This window comes from Tamandua tetradactyla, chromosome 16 (genome assembly GCF_023851605.1).
Source record: "Tamandua tetradactyla isolate mTamTet1 chromosome 16, mTamTet1.pri, whole genome shotgun sequence".
Taxonomy (NCBI): domain Eukaryota; kingdom Metazoa; phylum Chordata; class Mammalia; order Pilosa; family Myrmecophagidae; genus Tamandua; species Tamandua tetradactyla.
This window is the reverse complement of record NC_135342.1, coordinates 24,198,483-24,211,087: the sequence shown is the minus strand read 5'-3', so window position 1 is coordinate 24,211,087 and position 12,605 is coordinate 24,198,483. Positions and strand designations below refer to the sequence as shown.

The following is a 12,605-nucleotide window of genomic DNA, read 5'->3' as shown; positions in this document are numbered from 1 at the left end:
AGTTGGCTCCAGAGTCCATATTTTTTCTGCTCTAGTAGGTCGTACTGTAATAATGTTATGATTTTAGTTCACAGCCCCTAGAGGGCTTCTTAAAATACTGCTGCTTGGACTTATCCCCAGATTTTGTGATTCATAAGGTCTGGGTATGGGTCCAAAAATGTGCATTTCTCAGAAGGTCCCAGGTGATTCTGATGTTCAGCATTCCTCAGGGCATCATACTCCAGCCAGCAGGTTACAGGGGAGTTTGCTGGAGGAGGCTTAACAGTGACTCTGATGCCCTAATCTGGGTTTCTTACTTTGAGAACCACTGTACCATGTTATACTGCCTTTCCCACCTGAAGGTTTAAGGCCAGCAAAAAAAAAAAAGCAATGATATATTTGAGACTCTTTTGGCTACAAATGATAGAACACCCAATTCAAAGTGACTTATGCTAAAAAAAAAAAAAAGGTATTTATAGGCTCATCTAATTGAAACAGGTTAAGTCTGTCTTCAGGTACCCAGGGACCAAGGAGGTGGTCCAGATTTTCTCTCTCTCCAAATCTCAGTCCTGCTTTCCTCTTCATGTTGTCTTTCTTCATTCTCAGGCAGGCTCTTCTCTCACAGCGGCCCCCAGCAACTGTGGCTTTATGTTCCCAGCTGGGCAGCCACATCATAAAGGGAGTTCTCCTTCCCAATTATCCCAGCAGACGCCCACCTTGCCTCTTGTTGGCCTCACTCAGGTCACAGACACATTTCTGAAATATCACTGTGGTCAAGGAGATGGAACAGCTAGGCCTGGGTTATGGGTTCACCCCTGAGAGCCAGCACTCAGAGCATACAAACCAAGAGTGTGGGAGAAGAATCAGGGTGCTATAACCAGGAAAGGGAATGGATGTGGGATAGACCAACATAACCAGTGTCCACTGAACCATCCTCAAAGGGCAAAGCATCAGAAAGCCAAATGTGTACCCTCTCAATAAGTTCTCTTAAGATGGGCCCAAGTACACAGCTCACAGTCAAAAAGAAAACTCAGACGTCTATGTATTTTGTTATTCAATTGAGATATAATGCAAAACCAGGTATTCTAGTCTAAGTATTACAAGTCTCTTGGGAAGACAAAGTGTGCCAGCTATCTATTGCTGCATAACAAACAACCCTAAACATAGTGGCATAAAACAACAAAGACAACTTATTATTATTATTATTATTGCTTATGTTTGTGGGGGTTGACTGGGCTAAGCTAAGTGGTTTTTGCTCAGGGTCTTTCATGTGGTTATAGCCAAATGGTGTGTGGAGCTGGAGTCATCTTGAGAGCTTCCTCACTCACGTCTGCCAGTTAATGCTGGCTGTTGGCAAGAATAATTCCACATTCTGGCCTGGACAACCCACATAGCTTCGGTATCCTCACAGCATAGCATCTGGATTTTAAGAGTGAGCCTTCCAAGACACAGAGCTGTATCATCTGTTATGACCTCGCCTCAAGTCACGGAGTGTCACTTCTGCCATATTCTGTTGGTCATAAAGGTCATGGATTCCACCTACTGATGGGGGAATGGCACATTGTCAGAAAAGCATGTGTAATGGGAGACCTTGTTTCATCATATTTGGAGAATTCAATATGCTACAGGGAGGTAATGACAGGGAGGGGGCATGTCAAGGGGTTTCAGGGGGGCTATAAATATGCTATGTATTGATCTGGGTGCTGCTTAATGGTTGCATAACTTTTTAACTACATCAAATATCATTTCTGTGGTTTCTGCACATGCAAGCTCCCTATTTCAGAATCACTTTCTACCTCTTCACTCCACACCTTCAACAGTCAGACATCTACTTACCCTTCAATGTCCCTCCCTCCACAAAACCGCTAATGATATCCCCCACTCCCTCCCAAGCTTTAGTCCCACAGGGCCTTCTACTATGCCACACATGCCTTTTCTTACAATTATCCTGTTTCGGTGTCTATCCCCCCACTCTAGACCAGAGGTCCCCAAACCTTTTGACCACACACCACATTCGAAAAAAGTTCTTAAGCACTGCACCTCCAATGTATGTACATCTGCTTATTTATATATAATTTACAAGTTGTGCTGTGTTAACATGTACAGTTTAACACAGAGATACTAAAACAGAAATGCTTAAAGATGAGATAGAAGTGATGATGAATAGAGTTTCTATTATTTTCCTGTATCTTTTAGGTTTGTCTTGAAAACACCTAGAGAACCGGAGTCCTGTTTAGACACCGTTACTATGACTATGACTTCCCCAAGGACAGCAAACAATTTGTCTTGCTCACTTCAATATCCCTAGTTGCCAAACTGGATATGAAGATTTAGCTGTACATCGCCCTTGAGATCTTGTGATCTTGTGATCTGTGACTCTTCGGTATGTAGTATTATCCTCAAAAAAAAAAAGGTTTTCTTAACAACAACTAAAAGAAAGGCAAGATTTTTCTAGGCTAAAGGACATCCAAGAAAAGTCAGGATATAGTGAAGGAGCATGAAACTTACACCATGGAGAGAGGGAGAAGCAAGGAAAGAAGGGGTTTGATGCTAGATAGTTTCTTGGCGATGACTCATTATTGACCTTAAAAAGTCAATGTGGTACACACCCGCTGGGGAACACACACTGCTCCTCCCATCAAGAGATAGTCTGCCCTTAGTAGCTGCTTGACCAAAACAACACAGAGGAAGTGGCAGCTTGGGTATTTCAAGGCCAGATCCTAAGAAGCCTGGCAGATTCTGATTGGGCTCTTGGAATGTTCCCTCTTCAGAACCCAGCTACCATACCATGAGAAACCCAAACCCCGTGGAGAACCCATGTTTAGGCACTCTAGCTGACAGCCCAAGGCCACAACCAGCATCAGCGGCCGGCCATGGGCGTGAGCCATTTTCACATCCAGCCAGGAAAGCGTGCAGATATCTATAGTTCCAGCTGATGCCTAACTGCTATGATATGGGTATCCCCAAGCAAGAAGCACCTAACTGAGCCCAACCAACTCACAGAACCATAAGAGATAATAATTTGCTGTTTTAAGCCACTGAGATTTGGGGTGCTGCGTTATGTAGGAATAGGTCATTGGAGCCTGGGCTGCTTCCAGTGACTTCTGTAAGGTGAACATAAAAAACTTGTCCCTGATCTTAAATGTGTGACTGCAATGCTGGGATTCCCTGAAGGTGATGGGTGGATGTAACAATGTGTCAAGATCCCAGAAGCTTCTCACAAATGGCAAGACCAAGTAGGACAATCTCTTTTTAGGCAGTCTCTTTTAGGCCCGTTCAGTGGAAAAAGCTGAAACCAAGCTCACAAGGGTGTTGTGACAATTCAAAGAAATTATGGAGGCAAAGCTCTTAACACAAGGCTGAGCACATAGCAGGTGTCCTAAAAATCTTAGCTCTAATTCACTCATGTGGGTCCCCAGTAAAGACCCTCTTGGCTGCAGATAAGAGGGCTCAAATCAAACAGGCGTGAATCATGGGAAATGCACTATTCCAAACAGAAAGAAATCCAGAGATAGGGTAGGTCTATAGGTATTAAATTAATTTACCCACTTTTTAAAAAAGATTTTATATTTCAATTTAAAATTTTACTTAAAAAGACATACATTTATTGAGTACCAACTGTTTTAGGAGTTGGAGATATAGCAGTGAACAAAACAAAGTCCCTTGTTTAGGTGGCTCAGTGACATTAACAAGAACTTAGGTGCTTTCCCTTTTCTGCCCTGCCAACCTCAGCATGACAGCCGAGTCATTAGCTAGTGGCATCTGCCCCTATTATCACTTCCTTATGTGGCCTACACAGAGGCAGAACAAGTTCTTTAAGTTCAACTTTACTGAGGTATAATTTACATGTAATAAAATACACCCATTTTGGGCAGGCCACAGTGGCTCAGCAGGCAAGAATGCTTGCCTGCCATGCCAGAGGACCTGGGTTCGATTCCCGGTGCCTGCCCATGTTAAAAAAAAAAAATACACCCATTTTAAGTATACTATACAACAAGTCCCCAAAGGTTCCCTTGTCCTTGCTTTTAAAAAATAGTTTTATCATATTTTCCTATACATAAGGAATTGTTCCCTTTTGCTTTGAGCCTTTTCAAAATTGTATCATCCTATGTGGAGTCTTCTGAATTTTGCTTTATTCATTAAGCATTGTTTCTAAGATTCATCCATTTCTCGTGTGGTGAGAAAATGCCAGTTCATTTTCATTGCTGTATAATATTCTATCATGTGAATATTTTCTATTATTTTATTGGGCATCAAGGTTTCTGTGTTACTATGAACTTTCCTGGAAATCCCACCTTGTGCACATGGTCCGGTGCTGCTTCTCAGGTAAGTAGCTAGGAATGGAGATACTGAGTGTAACATACTGAAATTTTCAACTTGGTTGAATTTTTCTCAATAGCACGAAACTGTTCTCCAGAGGGTTGATCTAGCCTTTGCTCCCAGCAGCAGTGTATGAGATGTCTGCTAATCACTCCTATCCACCCCTATCTTAATTTTTGTTGATTTGAGGATGTAAACAGACTTTGTCTGGCTCCTCCCCTATCTTAATTTTTGTTGATTTGAGGATGTAAACAGACTTTGTCTGGCCTTTGCCTTCTTTCTTTCTTTAGATGTTTACATAATTCAGATGGGTGGGACCAGAAAATAGAGAAGGAAGGGAATTTTGGTTGTTTGCAAGCAAGTGATTACAATTATGACCCTATGAGGGGCAGACCAGGGGGATGTTAAAAGGGAGGATGTGACTGACTGGGAGAGAGGGTTGACCATGGCCTGGAGGTTCTAGGGTAAACAAAGATGGTGGGGTGGGGGAGTGGGGGTGGAGGCTTGAGCAGGTGAGCTGGACTGATCTCAGGATGACCTTAATTCATCTTTTGCTGATGAATGATGAGGCTAGGCAACTTTTCTGATCAAATGAATGAATTGTAAAACTATTGAGACAATAGCAGAATCTCAAAAGAAAGGAATAACAACTATTTTTTAATGGCAATAATGTTTCTATGGAATTAGAAAAAAATGAATAAGGGAAATCTCAGACTGGGAAAAATCGCTTAATCGAAAGCTATGTTGTACCAAAATCTGATACGAAATAACAACAAAAAATCAAGTTCCCATTCAGAAATGTGCCATTGACAAAGGATAGATGCTAAGCGAAGAGCTACAGGCAGTTCACAGACAGGCAGGCAGAAGGACAGTTCTGCCAAGAGGCAGATGAGGTCACAGCCTGTCACGGAGGTCAAGCAGTCCCAACTCTGCGCCTGCACACGGCACATCAGGGCAGGACCTCAGGGCAGGACCTCCAAAGGTGGGGTCACAGGCCAGGGTAAGAGTCGTAAAATGTGCATGGCCCACATCTTGTCATTTATTAATTCAGTTAACTAATATTTATTGACTGTGTGTCAGGTTCTGAAGATAAAGTGGTAACCAAGAAAGACTTTGACCCCATCCTCACCAACTTAGCAGTCTGAAGGAGATAAAACATAGATGCTGACATTGCAGATGATGGCCAGGCTGGTGTGGGGAGGCCCCGGTAGTGGGGTCAGGGCTGGAATGGGGGAAACCCAAGGAGCTGCGGAAGCCCCACACAGGCACCTGACCATCCTGGAGAGGGAAACACCGAAGGAGCGACCTGAAATATATTTGGAATTAGTTGTGGAGAGGGGGATAAGAAAAAGAAGGCTTCTCCATAAAGACGAACTAGCATGTGAAAATGTTTAGAGGTGAGAGAAGTCTGGAGGGTTCTAGACTAGCACTATCCAAGAGGAACATAATACAGGCCACAGCTGTAGGACACGTACATGGTTCTAAATTTTCCAGTAGCCATATTAGAAAAAAAAAGGAACAGGTGAAATTAATTTTAATAATATATTTAACCCATTATATCCAAAATATTACCATGATCAACATATAAAGAATATATATATTAATGAGTTATTTAAATTCTTTTCTTATCCAGTCTTTAAAGTCTGGTGGGTATTTTATACTCACAGCACATTATCAGTGCACACCACCAGATTTCAAGTGCTCAGTAGCCACATGTGGTTAGCAGCTACTGCCGATCAGCACAGAAAGACTACTCAAAGCACTCGCATCACTTGGGGGTAGATGCCAGTTAGAAATGCAGCATCTCAGGCCCCTCTCCAGACCTACTGAATCGGAATCTGCATTTCAATAAGGTGGCAGGGGATTCTCACATCTCAGTTCTGTGACTTTCTGTTGCCCTCACGATAAAAGCCGAGCTATCGTGCTTGGCATACGTTCATTTATTCATTCATCAGTTACTGAGCGCCAGGCCCTATGCTGGTGATGCTGGGGGCATAGCAGGAATACAGACAGACCCAATTCCTGCCCTCACATAGCCCCAGGCACTTAAGTGCCCACATCACTGTTTTAGTTTCAACCACAATAAAGCTAACTGTGCTTTGAAGAAAGTTACAGTGGACAAGGAGTGTGTATACAGGAGGTTTGGCAGGGAGGGAGGATCCAGAAAATAAGCCAAATAAGGGAAGAGGCCACGATCATGGCAAAAAGCCACGAGCAGATTAAATGTCCTTCTGCGGGGACAGGCTTGCCAAGACAACCCCAGCCGGCCATGGTCATTAAGAGGGATCGTTTTCAGGCTTCAGAGCACCGTGGAGAAACGCCGGGTGTGTAGGGTTACAGGAAACAGGCCAGGGACAGAGCTGGGTGATAATATCACACCATGCACAGACCTGACCGCATTTGGAAAACGAGGGGAAAGGGAAGGGAGAATTAGGAAGGAAGCCAATTTGCCAGCAGGGGAAGGCTTCTTTTCTTTTAAAAATTTCCGTCAATAAACATCTGGATTTACTTTAAATAACTGAGTAGGGTAGGAAACTGCAGGACATAGAGGAAACAAGAATGGCCGCATGCTGGTAACTGTTGAAGCTAGGTGGTGGGGACAAAGGTCTACTTCAGACTTTCCCCTCTGCTTTTGTAGATGTTTGAAGTTTCCCCTGAACAAAAAGATTAAAATGTTTCTTTACAAATAACTGGGGATGTTGAAAAGGATTTTTGGTAGCTGGAAAATAAAGTGATTTAAGCCCCTCTTCCAAAATGAGGAAACTGCCAAGATCTGAAAGACGTGAGTCCTTCGCTTTTAAAAATAGAATCAAAGAGGAAGGTACAGCGCACAGTAGGGTTAAAGCAGGGAGCCTGGAACTGGGACTCCTGGATTCAAACCCTGGTGCTATCACTTTACTTACTGTGGAAACTGAAGCAATTTAAATTTTAGCTGCCTCAGTTTCCTCACTGGGAAAAAAAAAAGGGACAATAACAGTAGTGACATCCTAAGGGCTGTGTGAGGATTGCTGAATTAATGCACAGAAAGGGTTAGAACAGTATCTGGCATGAAGGCACCGTAACTTCAGCACTTATTAGTAAAGCACTTGCTAACTAGATTTAAAACTGAAAAATGGCTCAGAGCAGATGCACTTATAGTTCCTTTATGCTGCATTCGTTGTCCCAACAGCCACTGACGTCAGAGTGGAAGATAAGAATTCTTCCAATGCCAATAAACTTAGTAACCTTCCTTTAACTTGCATAAAATCCAGTGAGTTGTTTCAAATACCTGGTTGACCCTATCGAGATAAATTACATATGTCATGGTTACAATTGTGAAAATTCATGATAGTTTGAAAATTCCTTCAGTTGATGAGATTCAAAAGGAAGCTTACAACCTCTCCTTAAATGTTCATTCTGGTGCGACCGTTCTAGTGTAAAGAGAAACACCCCTCTTCTCTCCCTATTGTACAGAATTTTTAAGTTAATAAGGTGAGCCCAGAAAATTTTGTTGCCCTTAAGCTCAAACACAATGTGAATTTTTTTGTTGTCATTTAGCTAACTTTTTCACCCACAACAGCCTTTATGTTAATATTTAGTTAAAACACAGTCATTGGAAGAAAAAAAAGAAAAGCTTGCCCCTACTTTTCCATTTTAGTCTTTATACTTACAGGTGGTGATATATGAGATTTGCTTCAAAATAACCTGAGTGGGGAGAAAATGGGAGGGAGTGTGGATGGGGCAGGATGCACTGGGGTGAGGGTTGCTGGGGCTGGGTGGGGATCCACACAGGGAGCCAGGTGGGGGCACTGCTTATACTCAAGGCAATAAACTAAGTTACACAGCCAGTAGGGCGAGACCACGGTAAAGGTCAGGGGCCAGACGACACCAAACCTTCTGTGTCAGGCTAAGGAGTCTGGACCTTTTCCTAAGGACACTGGGGAAACAAGGAAGGCTTCAAGCAGAAGGTCATGGTCAGATTTGTGCTTCACAAAGTCCCCTCTTAACTGTGGAGGTGGTTAAAGGGTGAGATGGGAGGCTGAGAACTGAGGGAAAAGGGCAGACACAAGGCAGGATAGGACAGAGCTGGCCCAAGGCAGAGCTGTGAAAGGGGGAAAGGGTGGGTGTGAGGGCTGTCCAAGAGTCCCAGTGGACAAGCCATGAAGGGTTGGGGGGGGTGGGGATGGAGAGGGAGACATCAGGATAAGGTCCAGGGCTGGGTCTGGGGGCTTAAGGAACAGAGGGGCCACCCCTGGGACGGGGACCGAGAGGAGGGGCAGGGTTAGGGTTTGGGACACAGTGGGTTTCAGGGGTCTGGGGAGCACCCAGGAGGCGTTCATGAAGTCACAGGATCCCTAGGTCAGGGGCTCAGGAAAGAGGTCAGGGCTAGAGACAGAGAATGGGCATCCTCAGCAGAGACAGGAAAGAAGCCACAGATGAAGGAAAGGTGGACCAGGGAGCGCGTGAGAGGTAGCAAAGCCCTGAGGACACACCATTTAAGGGTCAGGTGAAAACAGAGGAACTTCTTGCAAGGAGGTTAAGATGTAGGAGAACAGTCAGGGGAGAGGAGCATCACAGAAAGGGGACAGTATGCCAGAAAAGAGAAGGGGCAAGCCTGCCAATTCATGCCAAGGTGGCAATAAGACAAGTACTAAGAAGTATCCACTTCTTAGCGGTTTCTGAGTGTCACAAAGAGAAATGACACAGTATAGCAGGGTGGGGGAAGGCAAAAATGAACCTCGTGGTGCTGGATGAGTTTGAGATGTCAGTAGGAGCCTATGTTTATTTTTATACACAGACATAGAAATATAGATATGTGTATACATGGGTTGGTATACCCACCTTTATCTCCTAGGTCTGTCACCTGAGAGAGACCAGAGGCAGAGACACCTCAGCAGCACTGAGCACTCAGTGCCCAGGTCACTGTTCTCCACTGAAAGGAACCTGGGCTCCTTAGATCAATAGCAGGGAAAATACAAGACGAGCCTGCAGCATCCCACGGTACCAGAAAGCAAGGAAGTGCTTTAGAAAAAAGAGAGAAAGAGGAAGGAACACAGGAGCCAGCCTGAAAGAGCACCTGTTAGCCAAAGTTGGACCAATCTGAACAGCAAAATTAATTATGATGAGTCTATACTAAATACCCATGAGTCTATACTAAGATAAACAAATGATTGAATAAACAAAATAAATAGGGTCAAAGGGACAAATTTTCCACATAGAAAAACGCCAAATAATAAATGTAGAAGAAATGAGGGAAATAGGAAATCATGATCATAACATCATAGAAATATTTTGCCGATTAAGATTCAAAGAAAAATGCTAAAAATGCGAGTAAAACTTTAAGGAAAAATGGAAATGCATAGCCTCAAAGGATCTTCCTGCTAATATTTATTAATTACTGTGACGGTTTTAACATATGAAGACAAATTCTTTGATATGTTTCCCTTTAGGAGATGGAGCTTAATTCTCTGAGTGTGTGGGCTGGACTGATTTGCTTCCCCTGAAGAGGGCATGAAGAGGGGAAAATCATCACAGGGCAGGTGGGAAACCTGGCAGACCTCACCTTAAAACTAGGCCAAGGTGAACATCACCTCAGGGGTATTTATCCCCAAACCCACAATCCCAGGCTAACAGTAAGGAAAAGAGCAGCCACCTGGGCTGGAACGCCTCAAAATACCAAGGTCATGAAAATAAGGAAAGACTGAGAAACTGTCACAGATTAGAAACAAGACAACTAAATGCAACGTGGTATCATGTGTTGGATCCTGAAACAGAAAAAGAACATTAGTTGAAAAACAGGAAAAATATGAACAATGTCTGGTGTTTGGTGAATAGAACACAAATCAGTTAATTTCTGAGTTTTGACAAATGAACCATAATTATGTCAGATACTAACATCAGGGGAAGCTGGCTGTAGGGCATACGGGAAGTCTCTATACTATCTTTGCAACTTTTCTGTAAATGTAAAATCATTCAAGTAAAAAAGTTAGAAAAAAAATTTTAGTGTTCACCAACTTGGCTGCTGTTTGTTGAAGTTATCCTTCAACAAACACTTCCTTCAGATCTCATCCTGTGCGTTGTGCTCCCTACTCCAGAAAGTCCTCCTTGATTCCCCAGGCTGGGTGTGCCTTCCTCTGTGCTCCCACAGGCCTCCAGACATCCCCCCTCCAGGCCCCAACCGTTCTGCCCTTGTCTCCCCATTCCAAGCCCAACCTCCTCTACCTGGGCCTCCCCTGATCACCAGTTGGTGATGGGTTTGTCTTCCCCACTGGACTGTGTGCTCTGGGAGGGTGGAAGAGGCTGTCTTAGTCACTGCTATGTCTCTGTTGGGTGAGGAGCGTTGAGTATCTCCCTGTACATTCATAGAATACCTCAAGGGCCAGCAGGAGCTGTGCCTACATCCCCTTTACTTTTCCTAACCTCAGTCCTTAAGACTTCTGAGTCCAGAACCTTCCAGATCCCACCTTCCTGGCAACTCCTACCCCATTCTCCTAATATAGGATACATCTAAGGCTACATAAATGATCTGCCCCACTCAACTTAAATGGGTAAAATCACACACACATATACTGGCACCCTCCCCCACCCCAACAAGCTTCCAAATCATTATCAGAAAGACATTACAACTGTGAATATTTGGGGTTTCTGCTCAGCCCATGGCAAGATTCCCAAGAGACACATATCATGGTGGGAACCTTCTAGCTACAATGGGTTGAGTAGGCGTGGATACCCGAACTCGGGAGTCCAAGTGCTGTCCAGAGTGTTTGAAATGGGGGCAGAGTGGCTCTGGGAAACTAAGCTGGAAGGTCATATAGAGTCGGGGAAGGAATCTGGCCAGAGGCAGCCCAGCTGCCCATAAACAGCAGACAGAGAAGAGACAAAGAAAGGCAGAGACACAGGCCCAGGAGAAGAAGTAAGGCAGCCACTTCTCCGCAATCTGACTCTAGCTCGTTTTCATGAGGCCCCCTGTCCATATCTCCACTTGCCCTTGACTCCTTTAAACCGCCACCCCTCAACCGCACCCCCAACCAATCCATCAGCAAGCTCCATGGGCCCTGCCTTCTCCACGCATCCAGAGACCAACAACAACAGCTCACTTCTCCTGCCCCTGTTGTGGTCCAGGCCTCCCTGCTCTCACTCTCAGATTCCTTAGCATCCACAGGCCCTCCCTCAATGATCTCATCCCAGGCTTTAATGCCACAGCTATGCCAGTGACTCCTAGAGTGACATCTCTAGCCCAGATCTTGTCCCTAAACACCAGGCTTTTATACCCTGGTGTTTGTTCAGCAAGCCCACTAGGCTGAACATGCCCAAAGCCTCTGACTCTTAGTCTTCCCAACACATTTATGGCAACTCCCTCCTCCTTCCGCTCAGGCTAAAATCCTTAGTTTCTTTTTGACAGCTTTTTCTCTTCCCACACCCATACCCCAAAGTCTGTCAACTCTGCCTTCAAGTTATTTCCAAAATATGATCACATGGAGCCTCTTCTGCTTCAACCACCTTGGCCGAGCAAGCCCCAGTCTCTCGGATGGACCACAGCAGTAGCCTCCTCACTGGGGACACCTCCTCACCCCCAATCCTGGTTTCTACATGGCAGCCAGAGGAATCCTATTAAAGTGCTAGATGGCATCACTCTTTAGCTCAGTTATGCTCTGAGTGCTTCCCAGTGTACCAATCAAATTCAAGCCCTCACCAAGGCCCAGTGAGCCCTGCACACCCTTCTCCTTGTCTCCTCTCCTCCCCAACCCACCCTCCCCCTTATTCACTCTGGTCCTGCTCACTGGCTTTTCAGCTGCTCTGACACACCCTGCATGCCTCGGGACTTTTGAATTTGCTGTACATACATTCACAGCTGCCATCCTCACCTTTATCAGTCCCTCCTCCATCAACAGGTCCACTAAGCCAGCTTTTTTATTCCACCCTCACCCCCCACACACACACCTAAAACAGCACCTTCTGCCACAAACCATCCCTCCAACCTTTTCACAGATCTTATTCCCAACGGCTGTTTATCACCCATCTTCCCCACTAACACATAAGCTCCATGACAACTGGGGTGTTGAGAGTCTTCTTTTCTATTATAATATCAGTACTTAAACTGTAGGTTTTTTTTTTTTTTTTTTTAACATGGGCAGGCACCGGGAATCGAACCCAGGTCCTCGGGCATGGCAGGCGAGCGTTCTTACCTGCTGAGCCACTGTGGCCCGCCTAAAACTGTAGGTTTTTAAGTATTTGTTGAATGAATGAATAGGTGATTAAAACCCTGAGTCAGGATGCTGTTGGTTACAAGTAATTGGAAGCCCAATTCAACTTGGGTTCCAACAATA

General features: G+C 44.6%; 2 long non-coding RNA genes across 3 annotated transcripts; one reads left to right on the top strand and one right to left on the bottom strand.

Annotated features, from left to right (window-relative positions):
- Window positions 1-1,149: 1,149 nt before the first annotated feature.
- On the bottom strand, window positions 1,150-3,165 carry LOC143659187 (uncharacterized). Its single transcript, XR_013163475.1, has 2 exons — window positions 2,488-3,165; window positions 1,150-1,521 (listed from the first exon to the last, which is right to left on the bottom strand). It is a non-coding gene; the product is annotated as an uncharacterized LOC143659187 (long non-coding RNA).
- LOC143659183 (uncharacterized) lies at window positions 1,438-10,269 on the top strand. 2 transcript variants are annotated; one of them, XR_013163468.1, is made up of 4 exons: window positions 1,438-1,611; window positions 2,176-2,362; window positions 4,238-4,305; window positions 9,134-10,269. It is a non-coding gene; the product is annotated as an uncharacterized LOC143659183 (long non-coding RNA). The 2 variants fall into 2 exon arrangements; XR_013163467.1 differs by having other exon boundaries at window positions 1,440-1,611; window positions 9,729-10,261.
- Window positions 10,270-12,605: the final 2,336 nt, after the last annotated feature.